Here is a 12,159-nt window from a genome sequence, read left to right as displayed (position 1 = left end):
CCAAATTAGACCTTTCCCTGTGGAGATAAGCTCATCAGTATGGAAGGAAAGAAATAAACATAGCAACCACTCTGGAGCCTCTGGAATGAACAGATGTCAGGCAACTGCGCTATGTCTTATTGGAGAGCAACACATTTTACCCCTACTTCCTGTCTTTACAATTACTCTACCACTGGCACAGAAAAATGGTAAAAGGCATTAAAATCATCTTAGTCCTCAGGAGTGGTATGGAGGGTTGGCTGTGAGAGTAAAATATGACATTTAAAAGTTTTTTGAATATTTTTATTATCTTTAACTTGTACAAAGGAGTTGCCATTCAGCAAAGCAACGTCACCCCTTCCAACATTCTCATCCCTCCCTCCCAACCCACCTTATCCTTTACTTGTCTTCATTTTAGGTTATATGTTGAATCTTTGCCATTTAACAAAGCATTTTATGTGTACAATGCATCTTGGTTTATGTCATCATTTCAACATCTTCATCCACCTTTGACCCACTCCCTCCCTAGGATTTCTAAGTTCTGTGGTTTATGCAATGAATTCTTGCCTGCATTATTCCTTCCGCCCTGACTCCCTCATTCTTCTAGTCCTCTCCCCTTGGCTTCTTCCTCTTGCAAGTACTCATGCCCCAGTACTTATTTTGTTGGGCTTTGACTTAGTGTTTTTTTTAAAGAATTAGGCTACTTGCACTCTCCATAGAGTCCCTTTACATTTCAGTTAATTCATTTGTAACCTCTTGTTTACCACCTAGTGTGTACTTGTAATTGCAGGTCAGTCTCAGGGATTTTTCTGCCCTGTCTGGCTTCAAACCAGCTGAGATCCTCAGATCTCAGGCTTCTCGTAGCTAGGATTATAGGCATGAACCACCAGCACTCAGCCATTTGTTGTTTTTTATCTCCCTTTCCTCCTTAAGTGTTCCTGATTTTTACCTGATAGTCTCCTTTCTAGTCCCTCACCCAGGAAGTAGGAGTATTTTCTTTTACCCAACTCCATACTTCCTATACTTTTTGTTTCCCTAATTGTTACTTTTAATTTACTTTATTGTTATTATAGAGACAATATACAGAGGGATTACAATTATATGAGTCAGGTGATGAGTACATTTCCTTTTGTACTGTGTCTTCTGTTCCCTAGCTTTCTCTCAGATCCTCTGTTCCATCTCCACCCACGAGTTACATAGTTTACTTTCATCAGTGTTCAGTGAACTCCACTGCTGCACTTTTTACTCTTTGTCCCTTGAGTTCTGTATACTCCCACACCCTTCCAAAGATGTACTCTAATGATGTTTCCCTAATTATTAATCGTATTTTCCCACACATGTGACTTCTACCTCTGTACTGCTTTTCATCTCTCCTCCTGAATATAAATGTGTTCTTCATTTTTTTTCTTCTGGTTCTTTTACAGGCTTCGTTCTGTACCACACAGGACAAGATGATGCTTGGTTTCCCTTCCCAGCCTCTGCCATCCTTCCAAAAATCAGTTGGTTTATTACCTCCTTCCAGTACCTCTCCACTCCCATAACTTCCACTTAAAAATTAGTGGTTATCTCCTCATTGATGGATTTTAGGTTCATTTTTGGCTAACAATATTTTGTAAAAGAAAAAATATAGCAAGTATCCATACATTTATTGGTGCCAATATCTTTCAGTTACTCTGAGAACCAGAGTGTTGTTCTCTTTTTTCTTTGGTATTTCAATCACTGTGATTATTTTAAAAATCCCTACATGCTCCAATCCCATTTTTTTCAATAAAGTTTATTCTGTTCTTTGTTACTTATAATTTATCAGATTTCTCTGGCTATTTCTTGAGCCATGTTATTCCTTTTCTTAAATAAATCTCCATCCTTTGTTTTATTGTATCTTCTTTGAGCTTTAATTTATTGAATTTATATATCCATGAACTGTTCTACTTTGTGGAGCATTTCTTGGATTTTTCTTCTTGTTCTTTAGCTCATTTTTTCCCCTTGAGGCAGAGTAGGTAAAATGAGCCTGTCCTCCATCTTTGTATTTTTTCTCTTGTCTTTTATTTCCTTCTTCATTTCTTTTAATCTTTTTTTTTTTTTTTTTTTTTTTTTTGCCAGTCATGGGGCCTGAGCTCTGGGCCTGGGTGCTGTCCCTCAGCTCTTCAGCTCAAGGCTAGCACTCTACCACTTGAGCCACAGTGCCACTTCTGGCTTTTTCTGCTTATGTGGTGCTGAGGAATTGAACCCAGGGCCTCTTGCATGCAAGGCAAGCACTCTACCACTGAGCCACCTTCCCAGCCCATTTCTTTTAATCTTATGGGCAATTTGAAAAGCATATTTGCTAAGTTTAATGTCATTTCTATTATCACATCTATGATGATATACTATGGTACCTGGAGTGGACAGGTTGGTCACTTTCCATTTGTATCTGAGTTGGCTTCTTCTTTAAGCTACAGTGTCAGGATAGGACTATTTATGTCCTATCTCTGTCTCCTTCATTGTATTTAGATTCTATCTTTCTTCTGAGATTGAGTATTTCACAGAAAGATTCTCTTCATCAGAAGTGTAAATAATTCGTGTGAGATTCTTAGATTTTTGTCCGGTATTCACAACTTATTGTATACCCAGGAGGTGGCATTTCTTGTTTTGCTAGCTTTTGGTTTCCCACCATGTTTATTTCATTTCATTATTGTGGTAGATTGTTGATCCTTCCATCCTTCTTGTTCCTTCACTTCCGGTTTTCTGGTGGTTTATTGGAGATAGGAGTCTCACCATGGTCTCTCCTGCCCGGGCTGGCTTTGAACCGCGATCCTCAGATCTCAGCCTCCTGAGTAGCTAGGATTACAGGTGTGAGCCACCAGCGCCTGGCTCTTCTCTAGATTTTTAATGCAGTGCTCTAATTACATAAGATCCAAGTCGATTAATGTAATTATTAAAGTGAAAACCATAATGAATACAGACGATACACATGAGAGTACACTTTTTCCAAAGTAAAGAAATGCACGTGGTCTAACACTTTGATGGAAATCTCAGAAAAATAAAGCTGATGAAAAGATATTGCATGTAAATAATTTAAAAATATTGCCAGGAGAAAGAAGGTAAAAATCACTATTTGAATATAGAAAATGATATAAAGGATCATCAAAATACAAAGTATTACAGGAGAAGAGATGCTGAAATAAATGAATTATCAAGATCTTGAAGGAATGATGAGCATTTCTATTGCATAACAGATCCTGGGGGAAATGAACACAGCTGTTTCCTGAAGTGATTGATGATGACAAAAGAGAGAGTGGCTTTAAAAACATGGGAGGAACCCAGTGACTTTACTTACCACCTCCTTCAGATCATAGGGAAAACAATCCTCTTGGGAGAGCTTAAGCACCATTCACAGCCACATCTTAATGTCAGGTTAATGTAATGCTTGATATTTAGATAGAAAACTATTTCAATGGTGAAAATGATGTAGGTATCAGAAGCATATTCTGCTGAGTCTCCAGGTAGTTGACGCTTTCCCAAATAGCAGCCAGTGCTCGCTCGGGGGTCCTCATGAGACTGGTGTCTCCCCTGGGGCATGACTATCCATGTTCTCATTTCACCAAAGAACATGAATTCTGTTGAGCACTCCATATTCAGTGTGGAAAACACCAATGAGTTTAGCAGAGCCTTAATGAGCATTAATTGTCCTTTTAAATGCATCTCTCCCACAGAGCTGGACCTCCTGGTTTCATCTGAAAAGTGGCCAGTTCATAGACACCTTCTTTTGGAGGTTTTCCTAGTTTGCACCAAGGGACCAGATAAGTAATCTCACTCTCTTGTTTATCAATGAGAGGTACATTTGGAAGGAGGAATTGTTCTCGCCATTCTTTATCCTGAGCCATGGCTTTCCTAACTGCAGTTCGATGAGCAAAGTTATCTTAGTTCCAGGTATGAAATACTGTGCTCATTCTGCCTCCAAACTCTACACTCCAATATCCAACCAATTCAGAGTGAGCTGTCCGAAGGTGAGCATTTTTCTTCAAATTTTCCAGGAACGCATTCATCTGTGAGGATTTAAGATAGTAGGTCCGAAATTCGTAGAATGTTCCATCATTTTATCTGGGGCCTGTAGCAAAGAATGCACATGCCTGCGGCGCGAGCATGCGCGCTGAGCGCGCTGGTCAGGGGGCCGCGGAGGGCAAGCATGGCCAGGCCGGAGCGCCCAGTCTCCGGGGACTGACTCGCCTTCTGGCTTCCCGGAATGCCATCCTTGATTTTTAACCGTATGTCTTTCTGCCATAATAGAATGTGGCAGAAGGGCATTTTATACAACTCATGAGGCGTACTTCAGAGTGCTTGTAGCTTCTGTGTTCAGCTCCATACGTTTTTTGTTTTTTTTTTTTTTTACTACCTTTTAAAGGGGAGCCCAGGTTAAAAATGAGAGACTTTAGGAAAAAGGCTCAAGCTCAACCAGCACCAACAGCCCATATTCAGGAGAAAAGGCATCTATGTCTCTTAGTTCCAACAGAATTGCTGGGTAATTCTACGGCTGCATGTGTGGTCCCAGTGAGGATCATTCAGAGAATCACCCAGCTGAGCACAGCCATGAAATCATAAAATTTAATGTCATTCTTTTGAGTTACTTCAGCTTAGTGCATGTTTTAATGCAATAACATAGGATCAGACCAAATTGGTATATGAAAGCAGATGGTATTATAAACATAGCAAATCATGTAGCTTTGGGATTAGGCAATGAGCAGAGACTTGAAAATGGCAGACTGTGGAAGGCGGTGTCATGCATTATGTGTATGACATGACATTGATCCAGCATCAATATCCAGGACTAATTTGGAAGGTTGATACTGTATTTAACCTAGAAGATCTGAGTAAGGAGTTTTTTCAAACATTAGTTGGAAGGGTGGGGTTAAGTGTGGTGGTGGTGCACATATCCCAGCTCTTTGTGAGGTGAAGATAGGAAGATCACAGTCTAAAACTGGCCTGAGCCTATCTCAAGAGCTCAAGAGCCTATCTGAAAAACTAAGACAAAAAGGTACAGATACTGGCATGCTTGCCTGGCAAACAAGCAAACAACAACAACAACAACAACAAAACCCAACAAAGTACTGAGTTACATCCCCAATGCCCACCTTCAAACAAAATTAGAAATGCCAGTTGGTTTCCGTTAATTGTGTAATGAATTATTGACAAACGAACTCAAGAGAGAACTGTGTTTGCAACCAGAACTGAACATGAACAGACATTTTAGGATTTACACATCCAAGGAGACAGGTTACCATCTAGGATTTAAGGATGTATGTGCCTTTTGAGGCTTTGAGTGAAAGTCTAAAGTTTAGAAGAATGTATATCAAATTTCATTAAAAGAGTTATAAAAAAAGCTTCTAACCCTCAAAATTCTATGAGGAAGGAGTAATCTGGGCATGCTTTCCAATTGTAAATGTGAGTCCTGTTTTAGCTTAAAAAAGAAAAGAAAAAAAAACCCAACTGAGTAGTTTTCAGAGGGCATGACCAAGAACTGAGGATGAAAATGGATTAGAAAGTCAACTCCAAGAAACCACATTAATCAAGGACTGTTCCTGACTTGAATGAGGAGCACCTGGCAATGAGTGCCCCATCAGATTTCTACAGATTTCAGAATCACTCTAAGCCTGCAGCTGCGCTGAAGTGTCCCTGCCTTCCCTCTGTATGAACTAGTGATCTGGCCCCATCTCACCCTGGCAGGCTGGGTGTGGGAAGAAGAGATGTTTAGCTATTCTTGTGTCTTTATATCTGATGACCCCCTGCCCGCAAAAAACCTTTTATCTTCATCCATAAATGCAGTACAGGTCATGAGATCACAGGCCTTGAATCTGGAGCTGTACTTGGATAAGACTTTGGGGGTTTGGTGAAGGGAATGGATTGGTTTTGCTTTTAAAATACTGTGGCTATTTATTTATTATTGTAAAGATGATGTACAGAAGGATTACAGTTACATAAGTAATGAGTACATTCATTTTTGAATGTACCCACTCCCTCATTTTCTCTTACTTTTTCCCCTGACTCTCCCCTCCCCCAAGCTGTAAAGTTCATTTCCAGCATAGTGTCTAGTCTAGTGAGTATCACTATTGCATTGGTTCACCCTTTGTCCTGCCGTTTCTATGATTCCTCTTCCCTTCTGCAGATCAGATAATAAACTTATATGAAAGACAAAAGGTACAGAAATCAAAAACAGTGACAACAAAGCATAAACCAAAGGAAAACAAAGAAATAAAAAAGAGATAACTACAAACATTCTAAAAACCTCTTGTTTCCATTTCTTGGAGTTCAATTTGATAAGCTTCATTTTGATATGTATCTAGTAAGTAAGCTATTGTTACAAAAACTAAACTTACAAAATAGGCACTAAAATATTTATGATAATCATATGTCTGAATTAAAGCATGTGCTCATTTGCAAACATGCCCGATGACTTCACTTACAGTAAAAAAAAAAATTTTTAATTTCAAGTTTGGTAAAGTTTAAGAAAGGAAGTCAAAATGGAACATATGAAAATGATATTCAGTGATATTCTGTGGATGGGCTATTATTTTCATTTATCTTACGAACTTGCAGGAATATACACTGGAGAAATGTACGTTGAGTTTTTTTAGGAAGTTATCTTCTGTTTAGAAAGTTTTATGAAGCATACAAGAAGAAATTAAACCTTCATGTATGTAAATGTAATACATGTACATTCATATAAAATGCCAAACAATGCAAATTGTGAGAAAATTTGTGAAAAATAAAATAAAATATTGTGGCTAGAGGGCAAAAATTCCTCTAAGACCGACCTTTCATACTGTTTCTTTTCCCACTAAGAGGCTCAGTTTGTTTCTCCACCCTTTGAATCTGGACTCACCTTTTTCTTTTGTCTTTTTGTTTTGATATGGAGTTCTAGTTTAATAAATGTTAATGGTGAGCAGACGTGTCACAGTACAGTGGCTTTGTCTTTTTTATTTTACTGCTGATGATGTGGTAGAACTCAGGGGTTAATACTGACTAGGTAGTCTTGAGACAACTCGCCCACTTGAGCCATGTTTATCATCTTTTGCTTTTAGTTATTTTTCAGATAGGTTCTCACACTTTTACCTGGTTGGCCTTCAACCACCATCTTGCTACCTTTGTCTCCAGTGTATCTGGGATTAAAAGTATGAGCCATTATGCATCTCTAGCTTATTTTTGAGATAAGGGTCTTACTAGCTCTTTTTTCTTTTTTCTTTTCTCTTTTTATACCTACGCTGGACTCAAAATATAATCCTCCTCTCTCTACCTCTTAAGTAGCTGGTATTATAGGTGTGGACCACTATTCCTTACCTCCTTTTAACTGTTGACAAATTGTATTCAGAACATTTAACACTTGCTCTGTCTTTTTAAGCCTTTATGGGCACAATGTTGTATTGTTAGCTACAGGCATGATATAGCAGAGCAGTCCTTTAGGACTTAATCATGTTGCACAATGAACATGGAAGAATGGACTCTCCAGACTACATATTTAGTCTTCAGACTATATAGATAGTCTCCACGCTATATGAAGGTAAGGGCCTTGCTGACCGTTGGCATCAATGCCCATACAAGGAAATGGCCATCTTAGACCTTCTTGTCCCAGTTGAACTTCGAGATGCTGCTGCTCCATGAATGAGTCCAGGATGACTTTTGGGAGCGCACACACACTCAACAGGGTTGTGGAAACAGATTTGCACAGCAAGCCAATAATGATGATGTTATTTGGTAGGTAGCACTAGCTAAATAAGAGAACTAGTTTTTTATCCCTAAGGAGTCAGAAAAAGGAAAAGGTAAATATTGTCAATGGATGACAAAAAAAAAAAATCAGGGTTCTGAGAAGAGACAGTAACAGCCAAGTCTAGATCTGCTCCTCATTCAAATTCTCAGGTTTCAGAAGTTTTAATGATGTTTCTTCAATTCGAAGAAGTACAGACTCTTCTGCTGTGCTTGTAACACAATGTCACTCAACTCATTTTGGCCTCTCTCCGTAGAATTGTGAGGATGAACCTAATTATGGTCTGATCTGGAAAACTTGGTCTTGTACCTTCATTCTTTAACACTAATGCCTTTAAAGCTTGCAAATTCCCTTGGCAGGTAGGATCTTGCCCATCCCTTCCGGATTCTGACTGGATGCCAGATCAACACTAGGTAATTCTGAGGCAAATGGTCTATTCGTTGAGAGACCATTTAAACCAATAATAGAGGTTTTCAGTAAGTAATAGATCTGATTTTGCTTCTTTTAACCCACTGGTTTGCCTCTCAATGAGCCAGGGCTGAGTTAAAAATTGAGACACAAGTGTATTCGTTCTGTATTTAAAAGGACATGTCCATACACACTCATGTTCACAGAAGCACTATTCACAGCATACACCAGGAGGAAACAGCTTGAGCGTCCATTGATGTATGAACGAGTAAATGAAATGAGGTGGATGCAGACAATGGAATATTATTCAACTTCAAAAAAAAAAAAGCCATGGGTTTCAACCAGGGTGGGCCTTGAAGATAGCAGACTAGGTGAAATTAAGCTTGTCACTACAACACAATACTGCATTCTTCTACTTCTATGAAAAGATGGACGTTTTGGAGACTTGCACAAAAATGGGCATATTGTCCTTAGTACTACCAAAGCTTTTTACAATTAGTTAGGATGGTAATTTTATATTATTTTTAAAACCTCAATTAAAAATAAATAACTGAGAGTTGGAGGAAGAGGGGAAGAGCATATTGATTGATAGGATACATAAAGTCCTGGTTCTGAATCAGAAATTTACAAGCTTATTAGGAATGTAAAATTAAAAACTTCAAGAGCAGTAAAGCAATTGTCACTTTAAAGCCATTTCACATAGGGTCTTCCTTTTTTAACTCTAAATGAGGAGTCATCTCCCCCTGCTGGCCTGTCTTGGAAGAGGTCAGTTTGAGGAACTGAACAGGACTTGTCATGGATTGAAAATGGGGACAGGGGAAGTTCTGACAAATTATTTTACCCCAACTGGGCCTGAGCCATGGTCTTCCTGCTCTGAGATGTCTTAGTAGCTAGGAATATAGGCATGAGAACTCAGTTTATATTTTTTAATTTTTAAAAATTATCTTTAAGTAGTTGTACAAAGGAGGTGCCATATAACAAAGCAGTTTGTGAATATAATGGATGGATATGTCTTGACCAGTGTCATCCCTTTTGACATGCTTGCGCCCTTAGACCCACCCCTTCTCTTACTTTGAATAAATTGTTATATTTAATATAAATTCTTGACTGCTTTCTCCCCTACTTTCTCCTCCCCTCCACCCTCCCTCCTCTTGGATGTACCCATTTTCTGGTTTTAATTTACTTGGGTTTGACCCAATCTTTCCACAAGATTATACAATTTGAGCTATCCATAGTCTATTATACTTCAGTTAATTCAAATGTAACACTTGCATACCACTCAGTGTGTCTACTTATAGATTTATAGGTACATTCAGTCTATCACCAATGAAGGAAACCATGCAGCCTTTGTTTCTCTCTGGATCTGGCTTACTTCACGTAATATATTTTTTTCCCAAGTTTTTCCATTTCCTTACAATTGGTACAACATCATTCTTTCTGAAGAATGAGTAACATTCTGTTGTATACATACATCACATTTTCTTGATCCATTTGTCCATTGAGGGGTATCTGGACTGATTCCATATCGTGGCTACAGTAAATAATGCTGCAATAACTATGCTGTGCCAATGGTTTTACTGTAACTTTTTTGTGTTCTGTTGGATAAATGCACAGGAGAGGGATGGCTTACTCTTCTAACCTCTTTCATTTTTTTTTTTTAATCTGCTGTGGGGCTTGAACTCTGGGCCTGGGTGCTGCCCCTCAGCTCTTCAGCTCAAGGCTAGCACTCTACCATTGGAACTACAGCACCACTTCCGGTTTTCTGGTGGTTTATTGGAGATAAGAGTCTCATGGACTTTCCTGCCTGGACTGGCTCTGAACCATGATCCTCAGATCTCAGCCTCCTAAGTAGCTAGAATTACAGGCCACCGGCACTGAGCCAGAACAGTTTTTTTGATGAGATATAACTTGATTTTTTCCTTTTATGTATTATACTGTTTGAGTTATTCTAAGAACCTCATTTTTGGCAAGGTTTAGGTCTTAAAGATTTTCACCTATAATTTCTTCTGAAAGTTTTATAGTCTCTTTTAAATTATGTTGTAAAACATTGGGTTAACTCTTGTGTCCTATGTTTTTTATCTTTAATTATTTTAAGTAGGTGTACACAGAGGGTTCAATTCATCAGGTCAGTTTGTGAGTACAATGCATCTTGATCAACCTCACCCCATTCCTCATTCTTCCCATTACTCCCCACCCCATCCAGTCTCTCCACCTTCCATTCTACCTTCACATACACACATTGAATATTATGACTGCATTTGCCCACACTTTATCTCTCTATTTATACTTGATCTTACTTTCGTCCCCACCCATCCACCACACACACTCTAGTTAAACACATGTTCCAGCTTCCTAGTATTTATTGTGTTAAACTGTAAGTTAGTTTGTTCAAAGAAGTCATACAATTGGAATCCTCCTCTAAATATAACTTACTTTAATTAATACATTTGTGGGACCCTGTATATGTTTATATATATACATATATATTTGTAATTTAGATCTAAATTCCATATATCAGAGAAAACATGTGTCCTTTTTCTCTCTGAACCTGACTTATTTTACTTAATATAACTTTTTCCAGGTAGGATAATTTTTGTCAATGAATTTCCAGTAGCTCCACTGATTTGAATTTGTCATAAGTCAAGTTCAGTGCAATTCTGTGGGTTTACTTCTAGGTTTTCTGTTATTTTCCAATGCATCTGCCTTCTACTCTGCCTATATGTTTCTTCTCATATTTGCTTTAGCTATTTTACTTTCTTTGCCTTTCATTATAAACTTCAAAATAATCATGGCTTTGTGAATAAAATATCTTACTTGGATTTTTATAGGAGCAAGGCAAGCTGTCTACTCACTATCTCTTTCAACAGGGTACTACAACAAAGCAGGAAAAGGAAATAAAAGCTATATAGAAAAGGAAAAATAAGGTTGTCTCTATTTGCAGATGGCATGTATAGAAATGTCTTCAAGCAAAAGCCCTGGAAGTAACTGGAGAGTTCAGTCTGTGTTCTGGGGAAAAGGCACTCAACTTAAGCAACTCCTACTAATTATTTCCCTGTAGGCTGGGGATCTGGGATTTTTATTCTGGGCATCCTGAAGGGTGGAAAGTATCAGAAGGTGCCATAAGATGGCCACTCACAGATGTGCAACCAATGCTACCATTTTAGAATGTTATTTGTTATTTCCCTCAAACCTCCTACCACACTCCAGCCCTCAGCAACTGCTGATTTACTTTCTAGGTCTATAGTTTTTTTCTCCACCTCTGTTCTGGGCATTTTGTATAGATAGAATAAAAAAATTAAAAAGTTTGGTAAGGCTTTAGAATATTAGATCACACGGTAGCAAGAGATCTATCAATTTAGGGAGAACTGACATCTCTACGTTGTTGAGTCTTTCAATCTATTATTACATATGTTAGTTAGTTCTTTGATTTCTTTCATCAGTGTGTTATGATTTTCAGCATATTTTTGATAAATTTATACTTAAGGGTCATCCCTTTTTAAAGCACTTGTAAAAGGTTATGCTTTTAATTTTGGCTTCTCAATGTGCATTTCTATAATATTGAATATATTCGATTTGTGTATATTATTCTTATATTGTGCAACTTCTCTGAACTTGTTTGTTCTTGGTTTCTTTTTGAAGGTCATTTAGGATTTCTGAACATAGACAATCTTACCATCTACAAATTAAGGCAGTCTTGTTTTTCATTTTATAATTTCTCTAACTTTTATTACCTCCTCCCACTTTTTTTTTTTGGCAGTTGTGGGGCCTGAACTCTGGGCCTGGGCGCTGTTCCTCAGCTCTTCAGTTCAAGGCTAACACTCTGCTACTTGAGCCACAGCGCCACCTCTGGCCTTTTCTGCTTATGTGGTGCTGAGGAATCTAATCCAGGACCTTATGCATGCAAGGCAAGCACTCTATCACTGAGCCACCTTCCCAGCCCTACCTTTCCCTGTTTTTATTACACTGTCCAGAACATACAGTAGCATGTTGAAAGCACTAGTGAGTGGCATCCTGCCTTGTTCCTCAGCCTACCACAG

General features: G+C 38.4%; 1 pseudogene; it reads right to left on the bottom strand.

The window, feature by feature from the left end:
• Positions 1-3,396: 3,396 nt before the first annotated feature.
• On the bottom strand, positions 3,397-4,146 carry LOC138819162 (protein NipSnap homolog 3A pseudogene; annotated as a pseudogene).
• Between the last annotated feature and the right edge of the window lie 8,013 nt (positions 4,147-12,159).

Source organism: Dipodomys merriami, unplaced genomic scaffold (genome assembly GCF_024711535.1).
Source record: "Dipodomys merriami isolate MVZ:Mamm:240054 unplaced genomic scaffold, mDipMer1.0.p SCAF_8, whole genome shotgun sequence".
NCBI classification, from domain to species: domain Eukaryota; kingdom Metazoa; phylum Chordata; class Mammalia; order Rodentia; family Heteromyidae; genus Dipodomys; species Dipodomys merriami.
This window is presented reverse-complemented; position numbering and strand designations above follow the sequence as displayed.